This window comes from Myxine glutinosa, chromosome 6 (assembly GCF_964187855.1).
Source record: "Myxine glutinosa chromosome 6, kmMyxGlut1.1, whole genome shotgun sequence".
NCBI classification, from domain to species: domain Eukaryota; kingdom Metazoa; phylum Chordata; class Myxini; order Myxiniformes; family Myxinidae; genus Myxine; species Myxine glutinosa.
Genome location: NC_136266.1, coordinates 165698210 through 165716646, shown reverse-complemented (window position 1 = coordinate 165716646; position 18437 = coordinate 165698210). Strand labels below are relative to the sequence as shown.

At 43.6% G+C, this 18437-nt stretch overlaps 1 long non-coding RNA gene across 1 annotated transcript; it reads right to left on the bottom strand.

Moving 5' to 3' along the window:
* Window positions 1-391: 391 nt before the first annotated feature.
* LOC137429298 (uncharacterized) lies at window positions 392-17409 on the bottom strand. Its single transcript, XR_013623739.1, has 3 exons — window positions 17289-17409; window positions 11580-11711; window positions 392-513 (listed from the first exon to the last, which is right to left on the bottom strand). It is a non-coding gene; the product is annotated as an uncharacterized LOC137429298 (long non-coding RNA).
* Window positions 17410-18437: the final 1028 nt, after the last annotated feature.

The window sequence follows — 18437 nt, the reverse complement described above, 5'->3', positions numbered from 1 at the left end:
GGGGGAACAAACACCAGAAACGGATTTGACCAGACGCCACCAGGATTTGGAAGAGGGAGACAGATAAGAGAGTTCGGTCTTGAGAATGGAGAGATATTGTTTCCTGGCTCTCGTGAGGGTGGACACACACTTGTTTCGGGCTTTGTGAAAGGAAATGAGATTTCCTTCCGTTGGATTTGCTTTCCAGGAGACATTTCGTCCTCCCCGCTTCTTCCCCCTTCAAACTCTCACCTCCATCTCCCCCAACCTTCTGCCTCGCTCTTCCCCCTCCTCAAATAATGGTATATGTCATAGGTATATGTCGAAAGACAACTTTTGTGAAATAAGAGTGCAGTGTTAGGATCATCAGCTAGTCTATGCTCTAATTCTACATGCAACCCATCACCACGGATTTTGCTTCTGTCTATGATAGTACGCAGGCGCTGGGGCTTGGCAGAGATAAGATTTTCTTTTGATTTTCCACAGTTGAAGAGACACCCCTCTGCTTCATTGGATGCCATGTTTCAAGTCAGTCTGGAATAAGAAAGAGACAGAAGAATAAATATATGATATGGTCAAAACAACAAATGGTTCAAAATTATCACATATAAACTATTGCATTTTATGTTACAGGAGTATACATTCATGTTTATTTCAATGGGTCTGTAATCTATGTATTTTCATCAATTGTCCTCATGGGTGTACCATGAATTAAGCATCTGAAATATATATGGAAAGTAAATATATATGCAAGTTGTTTATTATCTACTGGCGCATATTCTAGGTTAAACCGATACTATTTGCTATTCACAACAAAATTTGATAGAAAGTGCATTATTCTGCCCCTGGATGATTTTATCATAAATTTCTATGTAATAAATGTTAACAGGCTGTAAATAGTCTCGCTAATTTGGACATAGGTACGACTAATTTATAAAAATATATTTTAGACGAGTCGACAAAATGTCGATAATCGCTCGAAAACGTTCCCTTTTTCAAATGGCAATAAAAAAAATTCCCCAAAGGTGCCAAAGTGGCACCCTCTTGTTTTGAGATCAGTATACATATGAGTTACAGAAATTGCAATGAAACGTTGTATATACTGCAAAACACGGTCAGTCAGGATTCCACTGGACTAAAAGTCCTTGAGTGGCCCAGCCAAAGCCGAGACTTGAATCCCATTGAGAATCTCTGGAAAGACTTGAAGATTGCCGTTCATCAATGCTCTCATCCAACTTGAAAGACCTTGAGCAAATCTGCAAGGAAGAATGGGAGTAACTCCCTAAATCCAGATGTGAAAAGCTGTTAGAGACATACCCAAGAAGACTCAAAGCTGTAATCGCTGCCAAAAGTGCTTAAACGAGGGTATTAACTCGGGATACTCAATATGAATGTAACTTAGATACCGTTGGACCCCGACATTCGCGGTTGATAAAATGCGACCTGCTTCTACATTTGCGGCCCTGTGTCCCGCATGTTCGCGGTTTTTAGCGGATGCAGAAAATTTTTCCCGTCCACCCACGGACTGACTTTGTACTAAGTTGATTATCCCTTTTCACCTACGGGTAGGAATCCCAAGTTAATATTAGGCCGAGAAAAATATATTTCCGGTCTCTGGTCAGCGCGAGCATCGATTTTGACCCTGCGCATCAACAATTTTTTTTGTTTTTAATTTCCAACGGTACCTACAACAGCGCGTGCCTGTTGTTGCCGGGCCGGCGCGCTATCTCGGGAATTACGGGTCTGAGGGTCGCCATTGATATCGACGTTCGCGCACGGTTCTCCCCTACAAAGCTCCGTTTAGTTTCTCCAAATCCAACCAGCCGTTCCAAAGGTATGAGTAGTGTTGTGTGCCGTGACGTCATGAATCCAATCGGCTGGATATTGTCATTTATTGAAACGAAGACGTTCTTTGTCGGGTTCGTGTGAAGCAACCAGAAGGCCTAGAGAGCTGCGGGTGGTCTCGTTAGTTAGGCCTGGATCCTATCTCGTTTGTCATTAAGTTGTAAGTGTCTGAGATAATCTGCTGGACTGGGAGAAGATATCGTGGGAGACCATCGGCCTGTGAGACCACTTGCGCATGGCGTTGTAGCGATCATTGGAATGTTTGACGGTACGGCGAGGCGATCTCGAGAACGAAATGGCAGTCTATAATATGCTTGAAGAACATAATGATTTTCAGAATAAATACATTTTAAAATAACTTCAGCTTGTGTTCATTATTTACAAAAAAAGGCCTACAAGTCCCATTGGCTGTCTTTAATTTCTCTCTGGACGGCACCATGGCAGATGAGGAGGACCGCAAGGCATGAGGACACAAACCTCTATATGTGCAATCCGTGCTTTTCAAGAAAATAAAAACCGCATCGCCGCATCAATTCTGGAACTTTGGTCTGACCAGAGACCAGCAATATATTTTTTTCAGCCAGTATTTTCTGTTTCAGGAAAAGCCTGGTTCACAGAGAGGATTGCAAATTCTCCGCATGGGGAGGAGTGGGAGGGGGGAAGAAGCTTATAGATGCGATATGACGTGGGGAGTAGGGTTGCCCGATTTGTTACATAATTATTTTGTCATTTGTTTTTGATCGGGAACCGTGAGTGATTATTTAATTACCCATCTATTGTTTCGTTTGAAGTCTCCTGATTCCTTTAGTCCGCACAAGATTAATGTGTAATATATGGGGTGTAAGTCTTGCGCCGATCAGCGAGACTGGTTCATAAAACACAAGTGAAAATGAACTTTTGTTTTGAATCTAAAATAAAATGAAATTCTAACACAAGGCTGTGATACCGGTACATTTGAAAGGATGCAATTTAAACTCAACATTTATCTTCGTAAGATAATACAGAATACCGTATCATCCTTCAAGCTTGTACAGTTAAAACGGCAACCATTGCCAGGGTCATGACGGGCTTTGGGAATCAAGCAAGATCGAAGCACAAACTGTTCGTTTTCGATAAAGTAACATGACACTCGCAGCAAAAGAGGAAGCTAAACTTTTGGAATTGTATTTGTAAGAATTTAATGAAAACTATAATCATGTGCATTCGTGTTCGTAAAAACTTTGACATTTTCCCTGATGAAAAAACATTTCCCACCAGCTGCGCGCACATCACTTCTGAAAGCAACTTCCACGTGCCACGTGTAAAACCAGGTCCAGCCACTCTTAAACCATTTCCCACCAGCTGTGCATGTCGAGGCTCTACCCTTTTGCCCCATTTCCCCCCGGGTTGGAATGAGCCCCTTCTTGAGTCGGACCAAGATATACAAGACATTTATTCAGATACAAGACGACACCTGAATTCAGATACCTGAATTTTAAATTTGCATTCACTTTTATACATTTTCAGAGAACAGAGAGACCTTTATAATATTCATGGGTTCAAAAACATCCTTTGTTTACTGCTTTGTAGGCGGAGAGACTGAGCAAGGTCGAATAAGCTTTGTCAACAATCTCGCAAATTCCGACATTTAGACGCGAGTTAAATGGGACACAGTTGTCTTGAGATTCCGGTGAACTCTTCCACCTGCACACAACGGTTCTGAAAGCATCTTGCACTTGTCACGCATAAAACAGTTGAATGTGCGCATAAACCATCCCCCACCATGCCAATCGACATTTGCGTTTTTTCACGAAACAAGTTTTCAATTCCATTCGTGGTTTGCTTCGACAATCCCGACTTTTGTGGGCATATTCGAGATTTTTGATTTTCCCCGATGAATCACGAACAGTCGGGAACCTGTCCCCCTTTTCCATCAATTTTAAATTCAGGCTGTAATGCAACAAAAAGTGAAAAAGTCAAGGGGTGAATACTTTCTTAAGGCACTGTATCTTTTCATCTCGGTTGTGTTTTTATGTAATTTTTACTGTTTTTAACCTTAATTTATTGTGGTGTTTTGTCCCTGGTGTTTGTCTAGCTAACTCACCTGAGATGGCCTGAGATGATGGTGACCAGCCACCCTCCAGAGGTGCGAAAAGACCAGGAGGACCAAAAAGACCCCTTTCATTGCTAAAATTTCATTTCATTGAAAACCCCACTTTCATTGGACATGCTTTGACACAACCCCTTTGGATAAAACCCTGATACACACACACACCCCCACGCCCCCCCCCCGCCCCCCAGATACACATACACATGCACACACACACACACTACACACATACACATACTTTTCGTTTTATGACGTCAAAATTGAGGCAAGTGTATATTACATGACAAGTGTATGTATTTTTAAGCATGTGGGACTTGAAATAAAATTTTGAGCCACAAAAAACATTTGTTTTTTTCCTTTGGTGTACAACATGTAAAAGTGGTCCAAATATCCCAGCATTGCACTATCCAGCACACTCATTTTAGGTCGTACAAGCTAATGTGGCCACTCATTCTTCTGGGAAGCATCCCCTGCACATGCTGGTCACGTTTAAAATTCACCTAAATGTTTGTAAGTTCATCAATTAATAATAACGCGAATTGCGACTCACTGAGGTAATTGTTGATATCGAATTTAAAGAAAAAACAGATATTTAAACCTTTATACGTATCCAACGTAACATTTTCTGAAACGTCTAACCATAACACACACTTTTGTAGCATAAAAATAACATTAAATGTCTTTATTTAAAAAATAATAATAATAATAAACAAGGAACATTGCTGCAGATGCTCCTCTAATATACACTGCTCTAAAGGTGAAGCCCTTTTTATTCCACATGTGCAACAAAAGTGTGAACTTATTTCGTGTCAAAATATTAACAAGAATATTGGCAACATAGCACTTACAATGTTATATCTCTAACCACGATATTTATGTGTTATGTATTGCGTGGGATTAAACCGGAAGGCGGATATAAAAGAGGCGGGGCATACGGCTTGGCAGAGGAAGTTGGGCCTACGCTGGGCGCTTGTGGTTTTCCCGGCTGCGTAATAAACGACCGATGGTGCACTCAAACTGTCTTCCCAGCCTGATACTTTACATGGCGACGAGGATGGGATTCTGGTGAGCGCGTGCAAAGCAAGCTGAGCTATTGCAGTTAGCTGTTGGCCTACCAACTCGTTATTTCACGGCATACGCTACTTGAGCACCATGTCCTACGGCCGGATTGACGAGTTCAATCCGCGCGAAGGAAGCTGGGAGGCGTACATTGAGCGTCTACAGTGTTATTACCAAGCTAATGGCATCGAGGATGATGCCAGGAAGAAAGCAATCCTGATGTCGGTATGTGGCAGCGAGACGTTTACTATTCTGAAGAATCTTGCCATGCCCAGGACCACGATGGATTTGACACACGCCGAGCTTGTGGCAGCAATGAAGGAGCACTGCGAACCTACACCCTCCGTCATTGTGAGTCGATTCAATTTTTACATGTCGCCAAACCTCAACGCAGTCCATTTCGGCATTCATAGCTCACCTGAAACACCTTGACCAGCATTGCCAGTTTGGTGCTACATTCGACGACATGCTAAGGGACTTGCTCGTAGTGGGAGTGGAGCAAGATCGGATTCGCCGGCGCCTACTTGCTGAACGGACTCTGACATTTTCCAGTGCAAAGGACATTGCTATCGCAATTGAGTGTGCAGACAAAAATGCTGCAGATATTGCACGCTCCATCACTTACCAGCCTAGTGCTGACCTGTCATCTGTCAACTGGGTTGATCCGACCCGAAACCCACAACATCCGACCTGAAAATCCGATGCCAAAACACCTGGAAACTGCTTGGCAGCTGGTGCTGGAAAAAAAACTGGTGAAAAGGAGAGAGGAATGCAAAACCCACCTCCTTGACTCAGAGCCTAACCAAGAAGATGTGACTGACAGAGACAGCCCTAGCCACAGCGTTCAGTCGTATGACCTTTTCCACACAAAGTCTGGCAGACAGTCTACTCCAATACTGGTTATAGTAGATATAGACGGACGGAATGTGGAAATGGAGATGGACACGGGTGCTGCCGTCTCACTCATGAGCGAAGCAGCTTTCCGTAACCTGTGGGTGAATCGTGAAAAACCCAGCCTCCATTGGTCCCCGATCCAACTCACCACGTATACTGGTGAGTCAATACAAGCCCGCGGGTCGTGTGATGTCACAGTAACCTACGGAAACAACACTCACCAATTACAACTCTTGGTCGTCCCTGGGGATGGACCCACACTTCTCGGGCGAAACTGGCTCGATGTTGTCAAATTCAATTGGGAACACATCCACCAACTACAGGCTTCCAAGCCACCAACTGTACTGCAGCACCTCCTCGGGAGATACCTGGACATCTTCAAGGATGAACTCGGGACATTGAAGGGCTTCACTGCCAAGCTCAACGTTGAGAAAGATGTGAAGCCAATTTTCTGCAAAGCATGCCCAGTCCTTCTCGCATTGAAAGAAAATGTTCGTGCAGATTTAGCCAGACTGGAAAAGTTAGGTATCATTGAGTCACTGAGTCAGTTCAGTACTCAAATTGGGCTGCTCCAGTTGTTCCTGTTGTGAAGGCAGACAGGTCGATACGCCTTTGTGGGGATTACAAAATGTCGACCAACAAATGTTCCACCTTGGACAAATATCCCATACCAAGGATCGGTGACTTATACGCAAAACTGTGGGGAGGACAGTACTTTACCAAGCTCGGCATGAGGTCGGCTTACCTACAAGTCGTTCTGGATGAGGATTCCAAAGAATATCTCACCATCAACATGCATCGGGGGCTCCACAGATACAACCGCCTGAGTTTTGGTGTCAAATCGGCGCCAGGAATCTACCAACGCTGTATGAACAGCCTGTTCGCTGCTGAACCACACGTTGTTGTTTACCAAGACGACATCCTAGTCACTGGCCGCTCTGAGCTTCATAATCTGGACAACCTCGAACGTGTGCTACGTATTATTTCCGACTCTGGACTACGCCTGCGGAGAGACAAGTGCGAGTTCATGGTTCCGTCGGTGACCTATTTGGGCCATCGTATTGATGCCGAAGGCTTACATCCCACAGAAGAGAAGATCAGAGAAATCAAAGACATCCCTGCTCCGACAAACATGACTGAACTCAAGGCTTACATTGGCATGCTGCAGTACTACAGCAGGTATATCCCAAACATTGCTACCATGCTGGGCCCACTGTATTGCCTGTTTAAAAAAGGCATCAGCTGGAAATGGGACATTCTGGAGTCAGCAGCCTTCCAGAAGTCAAAAGACATGCTGCGGTCTTCAAATGTGCTAGTTCACTACGACCCAGACAAAGATATGGTCCTGTCGTGTGATGCGAGTCAGTACGGGGTTGGTGCTGTTCTGTCACACATCATGCCAGATCGCACAGAGAGACCAACAGCATTCGTATCTCGTACACTGTCTACTGCTGTGAAGAACTACAGTCAGCTGGACAAAGAAGGACTCGACATTGTATTCGGAGTTAAGAAATTTCACCAGTACGTTTTCGGTCGGCATTTCACGATTTACACGGACCACAAGCCACTGATTAGTTTGTTTGGTCCATCAAAGGCTACCTCAGAGGTCTTACCGCCTCGGATCATACGCTGGTCACTTTCACTCTGAGCTTATGATTACGATATTACGTACAGACCTGGCTCCACAATTTCAAATGCAGACGCCATGAGTCGCCTACCACTTCCGGACACAGTGCTTAACCCCCCTGTACCTGGCAGCATGATATCTCTGATGGACTTTTTGAATGACAACCCAATTGATGCCAACCAGATACGGACCTACACTAGGCGTGACCCACTTCTTTCCAAGGTCATTCGTGCTACTGGGCAAGGGTGGGGCCTTCTACGCGATGCTGACCCTGAATTGAATTCTTACAAGGTCAGGCAAAATGAACTAAGTGTCGAGAATGGCTGCTTGCTGTGGGGATGCCGAGTGGTCATTCCCCCAAACTTGCGCACAAAGATTTTGGACCAGCTTCACAATTGTCATCCAGGCATTGTAAGAATGAAATCGCTGGCACGGAACTATGTCTGGTGGCCTCACCTCGACTCTGACATCGAACAGTGTGTGAAACATTGTTATCCATGCCAAAGCAGTCGAAACTCCCCTGTTAAGGCACCATTACACCCCTGGGAATGGCCCACTGAACTATGGCAGAGGATTCGGCTAGTCCATGCTGGACCCATCGAAGGCCGTATGATCCTTGTTGTTACGGACGCTCACACTAAATGGATTGACGCCTATGTAACGCATACAGCAACCTCACACGCTACCATAGAGAGGCTGCGCCAGTGCTTTGCCACTCATGGTTTGCCACGCTTGATAGTCACTGACAATGGAACCTGTTTCCCAAGTTCTGAATTTACTGAATTCACCCGCCTGAATGGTATAATTCACAAGTTTGTGAGCCCATACCATCAAGCTTCAAATGGACTATCTGAAAGCTCTGTGAGTTTTGTCAAGTCTAGTCTAAGTAAGATACCAGGCGGAAGCCTTCAGACCAGACTATCACGTGTGCTTTTCACTCACCACATCACTCCCCACACAACGACAGGGGTGACACCGGCTTAGCTGCTGATGAAACCACGTTTGCGTACACGACTGGATTGTCTAAGACCAGATGTGCTGTCGGTTGTGTATCAAAATCAGTGGAAACAGAGACTTCACCATGACAAACATGCTGTACAGCGCTCTATAAAGGTCGGGGACCCGGTGCTTGTGAGAAACTTTGGTCGCGGAATGGTTTGGTTACCAGGGCGCGTTCACAAAAATGAGGGACCGTTGTCCTACGTTATCAAACTAGAGGACAATCGAGTCGTCCGGAGGCACCTTGATCATGTCCGGTATCGGTCCTGTGATCCTGTCATTTTCACAAAGGATATCTCGCCACTTCCTGAACCTGTGAACAGCGACATTGTTGCCGCAGATAGTACTGCACCGCTCCCTGAGGCTGAACCCCATAACGCTGTTGCAGCACCACCAGTGGAGCCGCATGGCAGCTTTGCACCCCGACGATCATCCAGAGTTCGAACGGCGCCTACTTGCCTCGACTTGTAGCTCGTATTCTTGTATGCATTTCGCATTCAATTTTGCATTTGCAATTTCGCAATTTTGTATATCTGTATTTTTGTATGCATTGGTATGCTTTTCACTGTTATTTTCACATTGGTATTTTCACTGTTAATGGGAGGGAGGAGATGTTATGTATTGCATGGGAATAAACTGGAAGGCGGATATAAAAGAGGCGGGGCATACGGCTTGGCAGAGGAAGCTGGGCCGACGCTGGGCGCTTGTGGTTTTCCCGGCTGCATAATAAACGACCGATGGTGCACTCAAACTGTCTTCCCAGCCTGCTACTTTACACTTCATTTACACTTCAAATTTACGCTTCAAATTTACACTTTACACTTCAAATCGTTGCTCACTTCATTTTAACTCAAATAATGCAGTCAACTCTGCTGTGCACTGAAACTATGCTGTGTGAAATGCGATCTTTTCAAAAAAAGTCGGAATTTGGCCAAATCTGTTTTATTCGTTTGTTAATATACCTCAGCCATTGACAAATCTTAAATTAGAATTTTATTTGAGGTTCAAATTACCCCGTGCGATCGTGTTGAACAATGCCTGCACGTCTGTCTATGTGATAAATAATTAATTGCCCACACTCAGACTCTTCTTCTTCACGCAATAACACCTTTTGCTTCCAGACCATACATCCAATCATCTTAAAATTTTGCACACTTGTTAGGTAGGCTTCATGACTTATACTATAGTATGAAGTTTCACATCGATCAATGAAGCGGTTCAAGAGATATAAATGTTTTTAATATTTTCGTTTAATTAACGATATCTGCCAAACCACGTAACCTATCGCAAATTCCAAAAGGTCATTTTAGTAGACTGATATGCTGAATACATCTGTGAAGTTTCCCCTCGATTGGATCACAAATGAGAGAGGAGCTTGGTTTTAAAGGATAATGCTTAAAAACGTCATAACTCTGAAACCATGTGACACATGACGTCATGCATGCTGACGTTTTTGTTCGTCTTGGGTATGCGATTCTGCCTGCACAGTTTGGCCTCGATCTGTTCAGGCGTTTTGGAGAAAATGGGATTTCACTCAAAACAATATGGCGGCCAAACTACGTGACCTATGACGTCATAATTACTATTAAAATATTCTACAGGCCGAGTCACTCCTATAGTGAAAATCTGCTCTCAATCGGTCCAATTATTGCAGAGAAAATGGTTTTTAAAGAAATGTCTTTAAAATGGCAGGAGCCCTGAGTCACATGACTTGGGAAGACAATATGTTGCATTTCTTCTTCTTTCAACAATAAACACTTCTAGCTTCGAGACCATCAAACCAATCACGTTGAAATTTTACACACTTGTTCCGCTTGATGAGATAGACAATGCATTAAAAATTCAAGTCGATCAATGCAGTGGTTCAAGCGTTAGAAGCTTTTTAGGATTCTTCTTCAATTATTTATTGCAGCCAAACCATGTGAATCACCTTTAGAGGCCATTTTTCCCTGCAGAGCAGGGGTTGGCCTTTTTCGGGCACCGTGGTCCATTTTTGAAGGAATGTTTTATGGCCGGTTGCCCTTCCTGCCACCAACCCTGTGCGATTATGCATGCCAAGTTTGAGCTCTATCTGTTCAGGCGTTGCGGAGAAAAATGGGTTTTCGTGTTTTTCCTGAAAACAATATGGCGGCCGAACCACGTGACGTATGACTTCGAAAATTTTTGCATTGTGAGATTTTTAAACTAAGGAGCTGGGAAAAATTTTTTTGTGGGAGCAAAGATGTGTTTGACGATTTATAACCTCTTAACGTTAGCATTTTTGATATACTAAATACACATGTTTTTGGGTCCCATTGCAGAGTTCTTTAGAAAGAGACATTACTCAAATTTTTCCATTGAGCCGTTTCGGAGATATAGAGGGGCAAAGTTGAAGGTGTTTTCCAATATGGCGCCCATACCACGTGATCTATGACGTCATAATTAGCATAAAGAAATTATACGTGCCGAGTCGCTCATTTGATGAACATTTCCTGTCAATCCGACCAGCGGATGCTGAGAAACTTAATTTTAAAGTTTTCGGAGGTGCAAAATATGGTGGAATAATAATAATAATCTTGCCATAATTCACCAAATGTCCATCTGTCTGTCGTTCGAAGGTACCGCAAAAACGGCTGAACCGATCGCGAAGATATTTTGGGTGGGTAATCTTGGACCCCTGGAGTAAAATAGGCCATATTGTTTTTCAAATTTTTCCAAGTTTTCCCATTTTCCAGTTATTCCAAACACGATGGAATAATATTTACCGATATGAACAGTGGTGTGGCTTTTATTGATATTCTACAAATACTGTTTAGATTTTGATGAGAATTACGAACCTGCAGCGAATCCGAAAGTAGACAGATGACGGCAATAGACCGGGAGCCCGGGGGGGGGGGTGTCAGCCTAGCTGGGGGGGGGGGGGGGGGGGGGTCAGCCTAGCTGGAAAGTTAACCAATTTTCATGTATATAGCAATGGTCCATGTGCATGTGCATGTAAGGAAATGGACTTCTGTCGGGCACATTCTGGTGGGTGTGGTCAGAAGGGCCATTAGAAAGGGACCGAAAAATTGAGCGAGATCAGCTCTGAATTAACGTGATGAAACCTACTGGAAAATGTTCGGCGTAGTCCCGGGTATCATGAATGACCACTGCCAGACATTTTCATTGGTGGGGTGTGCCCACGAGACACCCCCGAATGCCACCACCCCAAAATTGAGCGAGATCAGCTTGTGCGTTGACCTGATGAGAATAAAATTGAGAATAAAATACAATGGAATAACAGCAACATAACTTTTGAAAATCACATTTTATTTCAAGTCGTGGGAAAAGCAGGGTACAAGGTATAACACGTCATTTGTCGTGGGTATTGTAAAGTTGCTGACGTTATCTGTTAAATGTTATCGTTGCCGAAACTATTATTTCCCTTTAAGTTTGTAAAATTAAAGAAAGGGTTTCCGATATTATGGTTGGATAAATTGCGTTCTGCTGACAGGTATGGATTAATCAGGGGAACAGTTTATAGAAATGTCAACTGGAGACGCTATCAATGTTTTAAACATGAATAGAAAACACATCTACTCATTGATTGTAGAAAAAAACCCCAAAAAAGATAGAACCTGATGTATTTAATCTTTGGCAACAACGATGATCTTTGGTACTAAAACACAACGATGAGCTTTGGTACTAAAACACAACGATGAGGTTTGGTACTTAAACACAACGATGAGGTTTGGTACTTAAACACAACGATGAGCTTTGGTACTAAAACACAACGATGATCTTTGGTACTAAAACACAACGATGAACTTTGGTACTAAAACACAACGATGAGCTTTGGTACTTAAACACAACGATGAGGTTTGGTACTTAAACACAACGATGAGCTTTGGTACTTAAACACAACGATGAGCTTTGGTACTAAAACACAACGATGAGCTTTGGTACTAAAACACAACGATGAGGTTTGGTACTTAAACACAACGATGAGGTTTGGTACTTAAACACAACGATGAGCTTTGGTACTAAAACACAACGATGATCTTTGGTACTAAAACACAACGATGAACTTTGGTACTAAAACACAACGATGAGCTTTGGTACTTAAACACAACGATGAGGTTTGGTACTTAAACACAACGATGAGCTTTGGTACTTAAACACAACGATGAGCTTTGGTACTTAAACACAACGATGAGCTTTGGTACTAAAACACAACGATGAGCTTTGGTACTAAAACACAACGATGAGCTTTGGTACTTAAACACAACGATGAGGTTTGGTACTTAAACACAACGATGAGGTTTGGTACTTAAACACAACGATGAGCTTTGGTACTTAAACACAACGATGAGCTTTGGTACTAAAACACAACGATGAGGTTTGGTACTAAAACACAACGATGAGCTTTGGTACTTAAACACAACGATGAGGTTTGGTACTTAAACACAACGATGAGGTTTGGTACTTAAACACAACGATGAGCTTTGGTACTAAAACACAACGATGAGCTTTGGTACTAAAACACAACGATGAGCTTTGGTACTAAAACACAACGATGAGGTTTGGTACTTAAACACAACGATGAGCTTTGGTACTAAAACACAACGATGAGGTTTGGTACTTAAACACAACGATGAGGTTTGGTACTTAAACACAACGATGAGCTTTGGTACTAAAACACAACGATGAGGTTTGGTACTTAAACACAACGATGAGCTTTGGTACTAAAACACAACGATGAGGTTTGGTACTTAAACACAACGATGAGCTTTGGTACTAAAACACAACGATGAGGTTTGGTACTTAAACACAACGATGAGGTTTGGTACTAAAACACAACGATGAGCTTTGGTACTAAAACACAACGATGAGCTTTGGTACTAAAACACAACGATGAGCTTTGGTACTAAAACACAACGATGAGGTTTGGTACTAAAACACAACGATGAGCTTTGGTACTAAAACACAACGATGAGCTTTGGTACTAAAACACAACGATGAGGTTTGGTACTAAAACACAACGATGAGCTTTGGTACTAAAACACAACGATGAGCTTTGGTACTAAAACACAACGATGAGGTTTGGTACTAAAACACAACGATGAGCTTTGGTACTAAAACACAACGATGAGGTTTGGTACTTAAACACAACGATGAGGTTTGGTACTAAAACACAACGATGAGCTTTGGTACTAAAACACAACGATGAGCTTTGGTACTTAAACACAACGATGAGCTTTGGTACTAAAACACAACGATGAGCTTTGGTACTAAAACACAACGATGAGCTTTGGTACTAAAACACAACGATGAACTTTGGTACTAAAACACAACGATGAGCTTTGGTACTTAAACACAACGATGAGCTTTGGTACTAAAACACAACGATGAGCTTTGGTACTAAAACACAACGATGAGCTTTGGTACTAAAACACAACGATGAGCTTTGGTACTAAAACACAACGATGAGCTTTGGTACTAAAACACAACGATGAGCTTTGGTACTAAAACACAACGATGAGCTTTGGTACTAAAACACAAGGATGAACTTTGGTACTAAAACACAACGATGAGCTTTGGTACTTAAACACAACGATGAGCTTTGGTACTTAAACACAACGATGAGCTTTGGTACTAAAACACAACGATGAGCTTTGGTACTAAAACACAACGATGAGCTTTGGTACTAAAACACAACGATGAGCTTTGGTACTAAAACACAACGATGAGCTTTGGTACTTAAACACAACGATGAGCTTTGGTACTTAAACACAACGATGAGCTTTGGTACTAAAACACAACGATGAACTTTGGTACTAAAACACAACGATGAGCTTTGGTACTAAAACACAACGATGAGCTTTGGTACTAAAACACAACGATGAGCTTTGGTACTAAAACACAACGATGAGCTTTGGTACTAAAACACAACGATGAGCTTTGGTACTAAAACACAACGATGAGCTTTGGTACTAAAACACAACGATGAACTTTGGTACTAAAACACAACGATGAGCTTTGGTACTTAAACACAACGATGAACTTTGGTACTAAAACACAACGATGAGGTTTGGTACTAAAACACAACGATGAGCTTTGGTACTAAAACACAACGATGAGCTTTGGTACTTAAACACAACGATGAGCTTTGGTACTAAAACACAACGATGAGCTTTGGTACTAAAACACAACGATGAGCTTTGGTACTAAAACACAACGATGAACTTTGGTACTAAAACACAACGATGAAAGTGACTGAAAAATGTTCATCATAACACGGTACTGTGTGGCCCACATGAATGATCACAAGCAGATGTTCAAATTCTCTGGAGTGGTCTCCTATCAGTAATCCCCGTCTTCCTTCTCTGATTCTGAGTCTTCATTCCAGGCTACGCCTTCTGAATCTCTCAATAATCCATCAATACTTTCTACTTCCAACTCTGACTCGCTGTCACCTACGACCTCCATGTCCTCTGCGTTGTTTCTGACATTCGCAAACAAACTGCCTGGTATGTTCATCTAAAACGGCCTGGCTGGCCCTTCAAACCTGGCATGATGCCAGGCCCTTCAAACAAACCATGATGCCTGGCCTGGCATCAAACAAATGGCCTGGCTGGCCCTTCAAACCAGGTTGGCTTCAGGATGTTGTCATTCACAGACCATCCACAGTCGGTTGGTGACAAACCGTCCCCAGGAGATGCTGTCACGGCATGTGTCCACAATGCTGTAACATACTGCGTTCGTCGAATCTTCATGTCAAGGGTCCGACGAGAAGGTGGCAGCAGGGCACAGTCGATGTAGATGTACATGATTGATGTGCAGAACAACGACATGATGTCGAGGGGATGTAGCTGTGCATGCACCGCTTTGCATCATCATAAACACACTGATTTTGAGTGTAGTTACAAAGGAGAGACTTCTCTTAAATCCTCAAAGTTTTAAACCTTAATTAATGAGATAACAGATACAACAACAACAACAACAACAACAACAACAACAACACCAACAACAGGCATTTTAAGGCCGTCTTCCCTGCAAGAGCGGGGGTCAGTGAGATAATAGATGGCACCATGATATCTATGGGGAGCAATTTAAGTAAGAAAACTTACCTCTCATACTGCTTCTAATATCTTCTTGGATGTGTTGATGACTCTGATCATTAATAAAATAAGTTGGGTTGCATTGAAAAGAGAACTTGACTACTTGATTGCTATATCAAAACTGACTTTATTCCCCACACATGTACAGGTAAAAGTGTCACAAAAGGTAATACATCTAAAGTAACACGCCTGGCACCTTGTTGTCTCGGTTCAGGCTTGGTCAAATACATGCGGATATTGATAATTGTGAGTACATTACAAAGCCACAGAATCAAGAGATGAATTGGGCTTTTTCTCAGAATTCCGTCCAGCTCAATTTTGGGGGGGATAGGAGGGGGGCATTTGGGGGTGTCTGGCAGGCACACCCCACCACTGAAAATGTCTGGCAGTGGCCATTCATGATACCCGGAACTACGCCGAACTATTTCCTGCAGGTATCACCGGGTTAACTTACGAGCTGATGTCGCTCAATTTGGGGGGGGGGGGGGGCATTCGGGGGCATCTGGCGGGCACAACTCACCACTGAAAATGTCTGGCAGTGGCCAATCATGATACCCGGGACTACACCGAACTATTTCCTGCAGGTTTCACCGGGTTAACTTAAGAGCTGATCGAGCTTAATTTTGGGGGTGGGGGCATCGTCGTTGTCAACAACCAGGCCACAACATAAAACAGAGATCCACAACATCCTGGTCGATTAACATTCCCACACTCGCCACCTGGCGTTCTCCACAGTGACATTGCACACCACAACACCACAACACAACTGCCCGGCGCAATCAGCACCACCACCCTTTAAGGTCAAATTCCATTCACTACTCACACCACCGGACCTTCTTACAGACTTGTCCTCACCTCTCCTCATTTCACAAATTCATAAACATTGTCATTTTGACATTATTTTCCAATAAAATATTCATAAACAATACCGACAGCTGAAATCCAAACCTGGACCTCACAATTCTCAACGTCACCAAGCACAATATCTTGTTCCAAAACACGACCCAAAATGCCCACTTCAATCCCGGACAGACAGACAGACAAATGGGAGGTTCCATGTTATAAAATGCAAAAACATGATGAACCAAAGTCTCCCGTTTTCTTGCCAATGAAATGCAACTGCCAAAAATAATTTGTCATCATTTCAATTGGGCAGTGAATTTATGGTGGAAAATTATTAACCATCGAGACCAAAATTACACAGGAATTCCTGATAGCACAAGGCACCGATATCGATGGGAATGCGACAACGCCAGAGCCCAATCATACCTCGGTACAGTGGGAGACTCCGTTGCACGCTGTATGAACAGCACACTGTAACAATGGCACCTGAAATGTATTATTTTCCCGGGTACCCCGGAACAACCAACGAAACAACAACAACAACAAATTGCAGAAATCAATATTCTCTTTAAACTTTTGCATCAAATCGCCCAGGAGGATTTTCACTGGTTTCTCATAAATTTTGGACTTTGTTATTTTCATCTTTCCTGACACGATTTATCTACGAGTCGTGTACTGTACGTTGTTACATGCAAGCTCTCGGCCTGCCGCTCCCGTGCACCCCGCCTTGGTGGTGCACGTATTGAACATCATTATCAGTCTCATTGACGTTTCTATTATTGCAGCAATGTCCGACACGTGACCCGTGACCCGAAACACAATCCAATTATATCAGTCAGTACAATTTACAATTCATCAACCTCCTCGTACTCACTTGGCTTGACTCATCTTGTCTTGTCTATTCGCTCATCCTGATATACATCTCATGAACCCGCTAGAGCCCCGTCCGTCAATGAGGGAGCACGAGGGAGCACCTGCAAAACTCTCCCGCCTCGACAATCATCCGAGCGGCCCCCCCCCACCGGAACCGCATCCGCACAGCACCACAAGACCACGGCCCACCTCCACCGGTCTGTAGCCTGTCAACCACTCGTGTCGCCTCCTGCCGGGCCTGGGGGGGGGGGCGTGGGGGGCTCCGAACGAGATACCGACAATTGATCAATCCTGACAGCAAGTATTCCCGCCCCAAATGATCTTCAACAGGTCACACACGTATCCCTCAGAGCTGCCATCTCTTTCGTTCACAAATTATGTACGCGATTATGCACGCCTGCGTTTTTGGTTTAATTTACATCTTACAGGCCACTTCCGTGCAGCGTCACGTGACTAACGCGAGTCTTATAAAGAACTTCAAAGAGGAACAAAGACCTCCATCAATTCAAGAATTAAAAACTTCTAAAATTGCAGCCAATCCACAGCGGCTTCCGGCTAACCCCACCAACAACAACAACAACAACAGCCGCCCCCAAACCCAAACCGAAGGCATTTCATGCAGCACACATGACTCGAAGCTCGCTCCCGACCAGCTCCAAGTTCATTGGCTAGCCCCAATATACGACTAACAATATACGACAATGTTTCTACCCTCAGGAGTGCCAGGAAGCACTATCTCTCCACACTCAAGATTGAACTCTCAAACCTGTCTCCTTCCTCCAAATCCTGGGGGCGTCTGGTCAAATCCGTTTCTGGTGTTTGTTCCCCCTCCATCCCCTCCCTTACCTCAAATGGCTACACAGTTGACACCGCACGTGACAAAGCCGAATGCCTCAACTCTGTGTTTGCCTCAAAATCTTGTGTCCCAAACCCATCTCTCTCTGTTCCCACCTTTCCCAGTCGAACCCAACTGCTCCTGGACTCTGTGTCCTTCTCTCCTGACAAGGTGGAGAAGTTTTTATCAAACCTCGACTCTGATTCTGCAACTGGACCAGATGGCATCAGCCCTCGGGTCCTAAAATCCTGCTCTGCCGCTCTATCTCACCCTCTCTCTGTTCTTTTCACCCTCTATTTTGCTCAAGGTCATCTG